At 37.7% G+C, this 11606-nt stretch overlaps 3 non-coding genes across 3 annotated transcripts; 2 read left to right on the top strand and 1 right to left on the bottom strand.

The window, feature by feature from the left end:
- Window positions 1–2459: 2459 nt before the first annotated feature.
- On the top strand, window positions 2460–2539 carry Trnal-uag (transfer RNA leucine (anticodon UAG)). Its single transcript has one exon. It is a non-coding gene; the product is annotated as a tRNA-Leu (tRNA).
- A 278-nt stretch (window positions 2540–2817) lies between these two features.
- Window positions 2818–2889, bottom strand: Trnaq-cug (transfer RNA glutamine (anticodon CUG)). Its single transcript has one exon. It is a non-coding gene; the product is annotated as a tRNA-Gln (tRNA).
- Window positions 2890–3105: 216 nt separating this feature from the next.
- Window positions 3106–3177, top strand: Trnaa-ugc (transfer RNA alanine (anticodon UGC)). Its single transcript has one exon. It is a non-coding gene; the product is annotated as a tRNA-Ala (tRNA).
- The last annotated feature ends 8429 nt before the right edge of the window (window positions 3178–11606 follow it).

Below are 11606 nucleotides of genomic sequence, written 5' to 3'. Positions count from 1 at the left end.
GGGCTGCTAGTATATATATATATGTATAAACGTAATTTCGAACGGGGATTTTCGCCCTGATATATATTCAACGTATGCGGGGGCGTAATTCGCTCGGTGCAAGTCATCCAAGGGATGATCCATGCGTTTATATCCGAGAGTGGAGGAGTGTAAGGTGAGGTGCAAGCGTGGTTGATGTTGTGCCGTGCGTTGCCTTCCGCGTGGAGAAGATGACGCGTTATCAATCATTCGACGACAGCTTCGAAACGCGGAGCGAAGTGGTCCAGTGATGCTGCTAAACGTGATGCTAAGCAGCCATTTTATACCCCTTACATCCCTACATCGGCTTCTGTTGCTTCATTCTCTGCGGGGACGTGTTGAAAGATCATTTTTTTTTTCTTTTTCTTCCTCTTTGCTTCTTTATTGATGAAAAGTAGACTTTTCAGATCACATCGTTTTGGCATCGTATTTTAGATCAGACGTATCGCCAAGTTTTACGATTCTCTGTATCGCTTGTGATAAATATTTCGAAACGCCTAAGTCTTTGTTATTTTTTGACAAAGGTTATTGTAAAATTTTTTATACGATTTGTAGAATTATTCAGGCACACGTTTTATCCGCTTCGATGGAATCGGCTCGTAGTCGACTCGTAGAAGCGGTTAATTACCGTATATAGAAAATGATACGTTTCTCTTTATCAAAAAAAAAAAAAAAAACATGCGCAGTTCTTTACGTTTCAATTATTTTTGTTGTGGTACGGTAGGAAGAAAAAAAAATTACGTACCGTACAACTTGTCAAATTTCTGTGTTGCCTGAAAGTAATTGCAGAGTAGAAAAAAAATCAAAATTAGTATATTTTCGGAGAACGGTATATGCACTTTTTTTTTCTTCGTCTTTGGTAAAAAAGTAATATTTTTTGAGAAATCTGATTCATTCGTCGTTGTATCCATTTTAATTTATCGTCGAACTGAACAGGCAACCATTATTTTCATCATCCCACCTGGGTTCCCTAAAAAATTAGTATCGCCACAAAAATCTTCGCTTCACTTATAAAAAAAAAACGTAAAAAAATTTCTCATCAAAAGCGATAAGGTAGCTTGAACTTCTGTCCAATCTATTTTTGTTATTTATTCTCTTCTTCATTCGGAGGGGACCGTCGCGTTGCATAATAATAATAATAATAGAGATACCACTTCTTTTTCCGCAGCTTCTATCTTATTTTTTCTTCTAATTTTCTTTTTAGTTTTTTTTTCTCCACCCCGCACGCTTTATCTCCACGTTTACCGTTATTACACTAGGTATATAGAAAGTTTACGCAAATTTAGGGATCGATCGATCGTTCCTACGTTGCGGCGCGCTGCGGAACGATCTTATTATATCGCCTTATGTCCTCCCTTGGGAACCTTGATCTCCCTGCAATCGCGGTGAAATAAAGCTCAGCGAAAAGATCTTCTCTCTCTCCCTTACACCATATACCTATATATATATATAAGGAATTCTCCGTAATCTTGGCCACTTTTTTTAGTCAATAACGCGGATATTTTTTATATTCCGTGAGTTTTGTAATACTATTCGAGAAAGAGGTCGACGAATTATTTCCGATTCTTAGGACGAACCCTTTGGGAAATGACATCGTTTTTTCAAGTCGGTACAAAAAGCAAGCTATTGGTTGTACGAAAAAACTTTCCGCATAACAAAGTTGTCATTTGTTTTCAACTGAAAGTACAAAAACCAAGTTTTTCAAATCGGTGGACATAATTCGATGATTGTTCGATCGATTCACTTAAAATTTGTGCCACATATGCTTCATTCCTTTATCTTGGAATTCAGTCGGACAGATTTTTAACAAATTTTCCTTTCCACTTTTTCAACTCGAATGACTGTGTACAAAAATGAGAATTTGTTGCTTTTTTTGGTTCATACGGTCGGGATTTTTAAAAATTTTCGAAAATCAAAGATTTTATCACTGAAATTCTAGTTTCATATCTTAACTTCGAAATGACGTTTGGTTTTTTTTTTTTGGTTCAGACCAGCCGTTTAGCCAGAGGGATCACCGCCGTAGAAAAATTTCACGAATACTCGAATATGTGTACTTTGTTATAAAAAAAAAGTGGAGGTCTAAATGAAATAGAATGACAATAACAACAAATCGGCCGTTTTTTCGGCCTCTAATGTAACCCAAGTTCCCTCAAGCATCGGTAAGTGAAATTAATCCAGGATATTTCTGCACATAATTCTTTGCGTCGTATGGATTTTTTCATCTTCTTTATTCACGATCATCACGAATACTGAATATTTTTAATCTCAACGCAGGAGAAATTCGTGTTTTTGCGGGTAAGGTGATTTTTCCTCATTTGGAAAATTTGAATCTTTGTTTCTTTCGCCAACTCAAGTGGCGAATAAAATTTTTTATCTGATCGTTTCGTACTTTCCGAATATCTGGTTCATTTATACCGTCATAGATGTCAGCTGTTATCGAAGGCAGCGTGGCCGAGCGGTCTAAGGCGCTGGTTTTAGGCACCAGTCCGAAAGGGCGTGGGTTCGAATCCCACCGCTGTCAGAATTTTTTTTTTCTCCATTTGAATTCGTTACCAAATCGTCTCGTTTCCGGGATCTCGAGTTCCGATGTAGGATGCGACAATACGAAGCTACAGCGAGTGTGAAATACCAATATTTAATGTTTGGAGTGTAAATAAAGGATACTCGATATTTGAAAACGAGTAAATAGCGTGACGCGGTTCGTTCGTATTTGCGTAAAATAAACGGTTGTGGAGAAAATAATGAAAGAAAGAAAAAAATCAGAAAGAAGAATAAAACACGGAAAGATGAAAAAAAACAAGGTCCCACCGAGATTTGAACTCGGATCGCTGGATTCAGAGTCCAGAGTGCTAACCATTACACCATGGAACCTTTTCGTAATCTGAGATAATACGAGAATTCAAATTACCAACGCTAATCGACGATGGCGAGACTGAAACGATGGGAAACATGGCGATTCGTTGAATCTCGTGAGAATTTTACGATTCGTTTAATTTTTTTCGTCGGCAATGCAGCGTGAGATCACACGAAGTAGACTCGATGACGAATCGTCAGTCAAGTACAACCGTGTGCAGGTATCATGTATCTGGGGATGTAGCTCAGTGGTAGAGCGTTCGCTTTGCATGTGAAAGGCCCCGGGTTCGATCCCCGGCATCTCCAAATTTTTTTCAACCTTTTCTCTTGTCTAGTTTTTTTGTGTCACCGGTTATATTACGATTTTTTTTGTTACGTTTTGTTGCGTTCTTTTTCTTTTTTTTTTTTGAATATTATCATCGGATCTGGGATACTCGATGGTGAAAAAAATATATAGGATCAGAGAGAAAATAGTTTGTTTTTTTTTTTTTTTTTTCTTAGCGATTCGATTTTTAAAATATTCTTCTAATAAATCCATTTTTTATGTTTTGAATTCCGTTGTAGTGCTGATTTTTTTGTTTCTATAAGATTATCAATTTGTATATGGGGGAGGGGGGGGGGGGGCTTTCTACGTGAAAGATTTCAGTGTACGGTTGACCATGATATTTTTTGATTTCGTCAAGGATATTTTCCTATGTTGGTACGACTTATCAAAACCTTCACCAAAAATATTCAAGTTTTTTTCAGACACTCGTATCTATTATCTTGAACTTTAAAACCCACCTGAAAAACAACCAAATCGATATTTTTTAATCAGGAAAAACAAAAAACAGTTCGTCACTCTGAATTTTAGGTGAGAATATTTTATTTGGAAAACGGAATGTTTTTATTCTCGTTCAAAAAAAAAAAAATAACGATTCAAGTGTATTTGTGATGGGTTTTGAAAATTCACTAGGTAAAGACAAGTGATTCGAAAATTTTGGAAAAAAAAAAAATTGTTCGCACGAGCCGCATACAAGTATAGGAAAAATCATTGATAATATGAAAAAATGTCTCGGTCAACCAATCACTAAGTTCACATGGAAAGTCCCATGTATAACCTCGTATGATACGACAATCGGATCATCTCGCGGGGTTTAGCTGAGTCTAGTCGTGACGGAATTGAAAGCGCTCGGGGTTTTTGAATCAGTCACACCGTTTATCTCAGCATGGGACGACTCTTATCGCCGAGGAGATGACGGTGTTCATTTTCGAGGGGTTAAATAGGCGCGGAAACAGCATGGAAATATCACTCTGGCAGAGATTGAATACCTACTCGGCAATAAGTCGTTATACGCATTCAGGGGGAACGAAGCCCTGAACGCAAAAAAATGTACAACCTTAACACGGTCGATGTGTGTTCGGTAATCGTGGTGCACTGACAATGAGAGAAATTTTTATTTCCGGTTACCGCTCGGTCCTTGACTATTTTCATTTTTTACCACAATCGGAAAATTTTGTTCCAGGTAGAAAATGAAAATTAGTTTTATAGCAAGAATAAATTGACGTCAAACCCTTGCTTAACTAAAAAAAGTAGAGTAAACCTCACAAACCGATTTTGCGTTGCGACAACCAAAAAAGGATCGCCGATAGCGGAAAATAATTAGGCGTACCTCGTTTTTCGTAATTCCAACAATATTCGAACACCTTTTGTTCAACGATACCTGTTTTAAAAACAGCAAAATTACATATATTGCTGGACTAGTGGTTAAAATGATCCCTCTTAAAAATCATAATTTTCCAATTCGCTTTACGCGGTATGTAATTTACAATCAGATATTAATAATCATACGCTGTTCGGAGTATTCACCAAATTTATACTCCATCACCTCGAGACAAAACGGCTCGAAAATCTCGTCGCGATCGATGTCATCAACGAAATAGTTTTCGCGTCGCGGTAAACGCGGTAATATTATTCACCCAGTGAAATCTGGTATAATAAAAAAAAAAAAAAATGGGTGCGTGTACTTATGTACACGCGTGAGAAGTTATGCTTCTTTGGCATCATTAAAAAATACACAACATGTCAAAATCTTCTGTACACATAATGATAAAGAAAAGAAGTATGTAATAAAAAACAATAAAACAAATAACGGATGTCTTACATTATATTTAAATAATCTATTAAATTTTTGTCACGAACTTTTTATTAAGTGTTCTATTAAATTTATTTCCTCATTTTGTAAATATTAAAAAACCAATAATAAATATTCAACATTGATAATTTAATAATATTTAGTATTAATTATATTAAATAATGATATTTTAATTTATATCAATAAATAATACATACGGATAACTAACCTCAATTATATCGGAGCACTTGAAAAAGTATTTTAGCACAATTTTTTCACTAATATTCACAAATAGTAAATAATATTAATCCAAGTATTCTATTTAAATCACTACTGAATATATTTTATTGCCACATATATAATTCGCACTTGTATGAAAATAAAACACGTGTTGTGACTGTAAAAACTAAAACCATGTGAATAAATATTTAGCTTTTTTTCGAGACTTAATGAATTCGGTTGAGTGGGCAACTTCATCCTGTTAATTTTGTGTTACAGCGATGCGCGCGCATCCTGAAATTTCACTCTCATCAGTTTTTCATAACGCGCCTAAAGAAGTATAACTTCAAAAAACAAAAAAAAAAAAGCAACAGTCGTACGAGATTTTAGGAAACGGTCGAACGCCTGCAAATCTTCCCTTTCGACTCTTCGACGCGACGTAATTCGTTCGACCGTTACGCTGCGCGCTGCTGCGCCTTTTACGTTTCACGTACATACATGCCTGTAAGTTTATAGATACGTACGTATATATTGAATATACACGTGTGTATATATATATATATATATATATATATATATACATATATATAATGTAATATAATATATACATATAATCCGACGGTGGCGTAACTACGTGAAAACAACATAAAAATCTCGGGGATATGATAGGGTATAATATTCTCGGGGCTCACCGTTTTGACCCTGGACTTCGGGGAGGGTCAGCAGTCGAGCGTGTCACCATTCCGCCACCCTTATAACAAAATTTTATTTACGAATATACTTATTTTTTCCTCTCATTCCATACACCGCGCCTCGCCTCCCCCGCTCTCTCCCCTTTTTCTTCTTTTTCACGTTTTTTTTATTTTTCTCTTGTTTCACGTTTCTACATTGTATCATGTACTTTATGTACACGCCGCAGACATACGACACACGTATAACACTCGCATGCGATATTATCTTACGTAGCTATTTTTTTGAAGTTATACTTCTTTAGGCGCGTTATGAAAAACTGATGAGAGTGAAATTTCAAGATGCGCGCGCATCACTGTAACACAAAATTAACAGGATGAAGTTGCCCACTCAACCGAATTCATTAAGTCTCGAAAAATTTGTGAATATTAGTGAAAAAATTGTGCTAAAATACTTTTTCAAGTGCTCCGATATAATTGAGGTTAGTTATCCGTATGTATTATTTATTGATATAAATTAAAATATCATTATTTAATATAATTAATACTAAATATTGTTAAATTATCAATGTTGAATATTTATTATTGGTTTTTTAATATTTACAAAATAAAGAAATAAATTTAATAGAACATTTAATAAAAAGTTCGTGACAAAAATTTAATAGATTATTTAAATATAATGTAAGACATCCGTTATTTGTTTTATTGTTTTTTATTACATACTTCTTTTCTTTATCATTGTGTGACAGAAGATTTTGACATGTTGTGTATTTTTTAATGATGCCAAAGGTGTATAACTTCTCACGCGCGTACATAAGTACACGCACCCATTTTTTTTTTTTTTTTTGCTACGCAGCGATCGTTCACCCGCGGCGATTGCCGAGGAATAAATTTTTATTTCTTACTCGCACGTACGTTCGAAAATATCACAATGAATAATGATCGAATGTCGTAAAATAGTTTCGGGAGTACAATTTGGAGAGTTAAGTATATTACGAGGGGTTGATCGCTGTTGTAATCGGTTCACGCGTGTGTTACTGTAATCCCTTGTAATTTCTGTAATATTTTGTTCCAACGTGTAATCTTTGTGATCCTTGTGATCTGTTCAATCGTTTGGCAATATCTCGATATTCCTTGTCAGTTTTGGAATCTACGGTAATTTTTGTAATCCTCGGTAATCCTTACTATTTTTGTAATATCCGCCGATCGTTTGCTATCTCTGCGAGTTCTTTGTAATTTTTTCTGACTCCTGCAATCTCTATAACCGTTTATAATCCTTTGTAATCCATGTAATTCTTTGCAATACCTGTAATAATTATAATCAATTCGTAGTCTTCGTAATTGCAGTAATCGGTGTATGCTATTTTTGCACAGTGATCAACCCCTCGGTGTGTTACACGTCTGTAGATTTCATGGTTTTCCTTCGATTCGTGGACTTTCGGGACATTCAAGCTATCGTGTCCATATCTCAACTTCCCGACTGTTGTTGAATTTTACTCCAGAGCACTGGATAAAATTAAAATTCTTATCGCCGTATCCGATACAGTGTAACTTTAGTGTCACGTTTGTTTACCCGTAAAGGAACAGCGAATTTTCTAAAATCGTGGGAGTGTATTATTTGGTATACGCAAATTCTACGTTACGTTCCAAGTATACACAGGTATAGAGGTATAATCGGGAAAAAGGAATTCAGACTCTCGTCAGAGTAAAAACTGCGCTGGAATAATGAAGAAAAGGGAGTTATAGAGAGAAGGGGAAGTAAAGGTGATGTCGGAGTGTTTGAAATCCATCAGATGGAAGGGATCACCGCCGCGTCTGCAACGGCTCTCTAAATTTCAAGGGAAAAAAGCAGTTTCAGTTTCAGTCACTGTTTCGTTCCTCGGCGTTAGAGCAACGCTGTGTACGACATATTATACCCAACTACCTAAAAGGGTATATCGTATATACGTGTACTTGTACCGTAGGATTGACAATGGAACCGGAGCTGCAGACAGTTTTTGTCCATTCCCGGTTTATTTGTATCAAGCGAAGGATTTCACTCTCGACCGTGTATAGCTGCATAGTTTGCACACTTTAACGCCAAAATTGTGACTCGCGTTGAACGATCGTGCGTGTTGGTACTATCGGTGTGCAATATCATACCCTTGGAAGGAAGGAAGGAGAACGAGAAGGAGGACGAGGAGGGTGAGCTCGGGCTTCAAATATTTATGCGGCTAATTTTGAGCGGAATTTTTAGAGTCGAAGGAAAATTCTGTGCCCGAGGTACGGAGGAGGATTGAAAAGACGCGGAGGGAATTCCGGCAACACCCTCCGACATCGTCGCTGCTTGATTCTCCAGATGCCGCGCAATGCTCGACACCCAAAGAAGCGAAATATCCTCCAGACTGAAATAACAAGGTGTATACGTCTACCGCCTTTAATCATGATATTAAACATTTACGATTTCTCTCTTCTCTTTCCATTCATCTCATTCTTTTTCAATGTTTCCCTACGTACAATGTGTAGATGTACGGGTTCTTCAACTTCTCTCTTCATTTATCCCCTCTTTTACATCAACTCAGGCTTGGTTACGGAATGTCGCAACTTCGTGTATTCGAGTGACTACAATCGACTTCCGAATCGAAGTTAGTAAAGTCAACCTAATGAAACCATTGACACAAAAATCACCGTTTCAAAACTTTAGAATCACTTGACGGAGTACGCGTAACGTACATAGGTATGGATTCTTCAACTTTTCTCTACATTTATCTTCTCTTTTGTATCAAGTGAGGTTTGGTTGATCATCGTGAGATAAGGAATGTCGCAACTTCGTGTATTCGAGTGACTACATTCGACTTCCGAATCGAAGTTAGTAAAGTCAACCTAATGAAACCATTGACACAAAAATCACCGTTTCAAAACTTTGGAATCACTTGACGGAGTACGCGTAACGTACATAGGTATGGATTCTTCAACTTTTCTCTACATTTATCTTCTCTTTCGTATCGAATGAGGTTTGGTTGATCATCGTGAGATAAGGAATGTCGCAACTTCGTGTATTCGAGTGACTACAATCGACTTCCGAATCGAAGTTAGTAAAGTCAACCTAATGAAACCACTAACACAAAAATCACCGTTTCAAAACTTTAGAATCACTTGACGGAGTACGCGTAACGTACATACGTATGGATTCTTCAACTTTTCTCTACATTTATCTTCTCTTTTGTATCAAGTGAGGTTTGGTTGATCATCGTGAGATAAGGAATGTCGCAACTTCGTGTATTTTGCTGACTACGATCTACTTCTGAACCGACATCGTGCCATGTTGACACTAGTTAGGTTCAAGTTAGCAGCGTCAACCCAATGAAACCATTGAACCAAAAATCACTGTTTCAAAACTTTAGAATCACTCGATGGTGTTCAGTTACCAAAAACCGATGATTACGCGGTACGTTTTGCTTCATTACGATGGTTTACCGAAGTTCCTGAAGTTTCTAAAAATGTGTCCTCACGTAATCATCACCAACACTTGACTTCTGGAACGGTCAACCGTTTTTCGCTCTCTTTCCGAATCTGCACCTTCGAATATGCGAAGAACGAATTCCAAGCTTGCTCGCGCCGCGATGTTTCATCGGGATTCTTTGGGATTAATTTTTCTTCCTGTCTCTGGAACGCGGATTCTTTCGCGAATCATACCGCCGGCCATTATTCGCATGCTTTGCACGACGCGACTCTGTGCCTCTGCTTATATGCACGTACACCGCGGTGAGGTATCATTTTTCTTGTCACTTGGAGACATTGTCTTCTCGCCTGGATTATGTCCTCCTTAATATACCCTCGCGCACACGCGTTCCCTGTACCATATTGATGATACGGCAGACCGCGAGGACGCAGCTTGTGAATCGGCTCAATCTAGACCGTGTTCAGGTTTGTTTTCCTTTCGTGTGCAATTTGTCATCCATTGTCTGACCGCACACGTGGGAGAGAGAGAGAGAGAGAGAGAGAGAAACTCTGTATATACCCACCATGTACAACTCCCGTCCACCGAACAGTTATTTATGGCTTCTCGAGTTAGTTGATTAAATTTTTTTTTTTTCCTCTCCCTTCTCCCTATTCCGCCATCGCCGTTCAGCTTCGTTTTCAAAAAACTGAGGGTGAAAAGAGACTGCGGAATAACGAAAAGAAAAAAAAAGTATGGAAAAATCGTACCTATAATATCTAGGTACAGTCGTAGGATGATTGAAAAATTACTCCACGATACGTTGGATTGAAATTTTCGTTTCCCATCGTGTTGAAGAAAACAATTTTGCACAACTGACGTACGTGATAACGCGACGCGACGGTGTAAAGAATATTTTATGAAATTCGAATCACTTTGCTTGAACCGTCAAGTTACGGAAAACCGCTTTGGTCGAAGGATCGGGGGGTTAGAGAGAATATCGAATTCGTCGTCGAGGAAATCCGTAATTCAATTTCACGCTGCGCAAACATCTCGCAGTCTCCGGTTATAAACCGACTTCATCTATCTATATACGTATATAAGTATTACAAATACGATTTTGCACGCGAACGATGTCGAGGGACGTTGTCGATGCACGTTGCCCGGCATTTCGCCTCTACTTTAAACCATTTTCCAATTTTCATACGGGCGGAAAGATCGAGTTACAAAGTGAGCATGAGATAAGTTGATTACCGTTTCAGAACGAGGCGAGAGAGAGAGATCCTCTTGGAACTTGCCATGCAGGGGATTCGGCCTTTCGATTTATCCACCAACGTCACCTTCGGTTACAATGCTTGCCATTCTTTCTTCCTTTTGCAAAATGTGGTGTAAAAAATATTTCACCAATGTTAAATTTCGACTGTAACCTACGTACGTTTCACAATTTATTCATTCATTGATATATATTTTTTCTATTGAAAGTTCGGGTATGTTTGGCACACTGAGAAAAATTTTTACTTCCGGTTACAAAAAAGGATCGACGATAGCACAAAATGGTTAAGCGTGCTTCGTTTTTCGTAATTCCAACAATATTCAAACAGTTTTTTTTTTTAACGATACCCGTTTTGCTCAATTTTTCCAGCTACCGTAACAAATAAAATTTTTCTCAGCGTGCCTCTGAACTGTTGGAAAAATTTAACTGAACGTAATGTCCCAGCAGATTCACTTTATATTTGTGTTATTTGTTACACTCGTCTCAAGCGAATATGACACACATTTTTAATTTATTTTTTTCACCAAGTAATAAATTAAAAAATGGTTGAAAAATTAACCCAAAAATTTTGATGGATCTGTTGGAATATAATTTTTTTGTTTTTTTTGTTTCCAACAGTATAATTCGTTTATTCGTCTCCCCTATTTTTTTCTCAAATCTTGTGTTTTTTTTTTTTTTTTTTCTCTCCTCTCTTTGAATCTTGTTTTCCTTACTTTGCGACGAACGAAAAACGATACGAGAGTAACAGATGCAGCGGCGTTGGAATTGAAAGTAAAACGAAGACGCGAGCGTTTTGTGTCGCACATTTACCGAAATTGTTTTGACACCCGATTTAGCCCCCCCCCCCCCCCAATCTCGTCTCGTTCCGCGTCCCAACCCTTGGGGATTTCGCGTTTATCGAGGGAACGTTAAAAGGGATGGGGGGGGGGGGGGGGGGGGGGGCAGTAGGTGAAACACGGGGTGTCGAGTTTTGACAAGTTACACCGTCCGATACTTGGAGAGGCCAACGCATGTCACGGATG

This window comes from Neodiprion virginianus, chromosome 5 (assembly GCF_021901495.1).
Source record: "Neodiprion virginianus isolate iyNeoVirg1 chromosome 5, iyNeoVirg1.1, whole genome shotgun sequence".
NCBI lineage: Eukaryota > Metazoa > Arthropoda > Insecta > Hymenoptera > Diprionidae > Neodiprion > Neodiprion virginianus.
This window is presented reverse-complemented; position numbering and strand designations above follow the sequence as displayed.